Consider the following 2,500-nt stretch of genomic DNA (forward strand, 5'->3'; position numbering starts at 1 on the left):
AAGCAAACTGATGACAAGTGTTAGAAGACAGGAAACGTGAGGGGACGAAGGTTTAAAAATCAAGAGAGATTTCAACGTGGGAACACAGAAGTAGAAAGCGAAGACAGCACGATGCAAGAGTAGAGGTGAAGGGCATTGAGATGGATGATGTGGAAACAGAAGAATGCTATAGAACAAAAATGAAGAAGAGATAGGATGCTTTGAAAGGTAGAAAGCAAAACGACGGGGATGGTGGAAGGCAAAAGAAAGCAAAAAGGGAAAAATAAAAGGTAAAATAAAGAAGGAACGCAAAAGGGAAAAAAGCTGAGCAACAGAAGGAAGGAAGATATTCAATACGGAAAAGGGCAAAGGAAAAGCAGTTGATTTACGGAAAAGTTAAGAAAGTAATGATGTTGAAATACACAGGAGGATTTTATTGTCAGTATGATTATCAAAATTAAATGTATGCCTCTCCTACTTACATTTCCAATATCATTATTATTCTTGTTAAAATATTTTAAAGGAAAAAAACAAGTTTTAAGGATCCGAGCAAAAATATTCCATAATTTCTGTTTAAGACGTAATTACAAAAACATCTGTCAGAGCCACCCGTTGACTGACGAGAAAGCAATATATTGGATCCTTTTCTCTGGTTACGGCTCTTTTCTTTGCCTACACATACACCGAATAGTCTGGCCTATTCTTTACACATTCTCGTCTTTCCCTATACGCATGACAACACTGAAATTACCAAATACTTCTTTGCTCAAGGGTCTAATTACTGTACTGTAATTGTTCAGTGTCTACTTTCCTCTTGGTAAGGGTAGAAGAACTTCTTTAGCTATGGTAATCGGCTTATCTAGTAGGAGAAGGACACTCCAAAATTGAACCATTGTTCTCTAGTCTTGGGTAGTGCCATAGCCTTTGTACCTTGGACTTCCACTTTCTTGGGTTAGAGTTCTCTTGCTTGAGGGTACACTCGGGCACACTATTCTATCTTATAAAATCTTCTTGTTTTTTTTGTTTTTTTTAAATGGTGTATTGGGCAGGCTTGATAGCAAGGCCGTGGATCCCTGATTGTTTATCAAGAGGTTGTCTTTTCTTTATCTGATTCTCTTTCTTTTCAAACCATCCTTGCTGTCCTCCCTTCAGTTGAAGTGGCTATCCTGGAGAGTATTAGCCTTGTATGGTGTATCGCTCCTCCATGTTGACTAATTTTTCCGATTTTTTTTTTTTCTATAGTCTATGGTTTTGATCAATCACTTTGTTTATATTTCTGTACATATTGTTTTTGTTATAATTCTTGTTAATCTAGTTTTTAAGTATTATGTCTCTTTTATATTACCATTAATTTTTTATGCTGTCTAGAGACACTGAGCGAAATCCAGGACCAGTACATCCTAGATTTCGTCAATGTCGTCTATTGTATTGCAATATTCGTGGCCTTCATGCAAATATTTAAGAACCTTACAGTTGCGTCCAGACAGTATGATATTCTTTTATGCTCAGAAACTTTGGTTCTAAAATGAGGCACTCATATGAGCTACTTATAACTGGTTTTAAGATGCCAATAATGTCGCAATGCCATCCATAGGGCCAGGGAATGGCAGTGTATATTAGGATTGAATACCCTGCTTCTCATATGTCCTGCTATGAATGTGGATGTCATGAGATTCAGGGAATAAAGTTTGTGGCAGGCATAACAACTTCTATATGTGCTTGATCTACCGGAATCAAGACATGGATGATTCTATCTTCGATTGTCTTCTAACCATTCTGCCTAAGATACAAGATGATAGAAAGGCCTTTTGGTCTTTGTTGGTGATTTCAATGCTCACCATAGGGAGTGGCTAAATTCTGTTTCTCCTACTGATCGCCATGGCTTGAGAGCTTTAGACTTTGCCCCTGAATCAGGCTGTGAGCAAATCATAAGTGAAGCTACTCACAGGTCTGGTAACTGCTTGGACATTATATACAGAGACTCCCCTGGCGTTATAACAAGCAAGGTTGGTTCTCTACTTGGGACATCTGATCATGCCTTGATTTCATTAGTAGTGAAGATTGAACAGCCTGTCCCTGATGTATCATGCTCATGTAAGATTTATATGAAATCTCAAGTAGACTGGAATGGCATTTTTGCACGATCTTTTGGGCTTGAATTGGTCACACTTGTAGTGTTGATCCTGTTGTCCCTTTGAATGAGAATCTGGTCAACATAACTGATAGGCGTATCCCTTCTTGTGTACTAAGGTACCGAGTGAAGGACAAACCAATGATGATTGTAGACGTGCTTATTTGGAGAACAGGAGGCCTATCATCTTTGGAAGGGTAACAGATCAGATTTGACCTAAAATAACTATACTCAGCTTAGAGCTTTTACTCAGAAAGTTTATGCTTCAACTGAAAAGAAATAAAATTTAACCATAAAAGAAACCCTTTCTGGAACCAGGAGTACAAGTGGTGGATTACCCTTAAATCTGCACTCTTCGGTGTAGATGCAACTATTTCTCCTTACTTGAAC

The 2,500-nt window shown here is 38.0% G+C and overlaps 1 protein-coding gene across 5 annotated transcripts in view; it reads left to right on the forward strand.

The window, feature by feature from the left end:
- Nucleotides 1-2,500, forward strand: part of LOC137658688 (glutathione S-transferase 1-like) — a 459,350-nt gene that overhangs the window by 143,250 nt on the left and 313,600 nt on the right. The window lies entirely within an intron of this gene.

Source organism: Palaemon carinicauda, chromosome 19, assembly GCF_036898095.1.
Source record: "Palaemon carinicauda isolate YSFRI2023 chromosome 19, ASM3689809v2, whole genome shotgun sequence".
Classification (NCBI taxonomy): domain Eukaryota; kingdom Metazoa; phylum Arthropoda; class Malacostraca; order Decapoda; family Palaemonidae; genus Palaemon; species Palaemon carinicauda.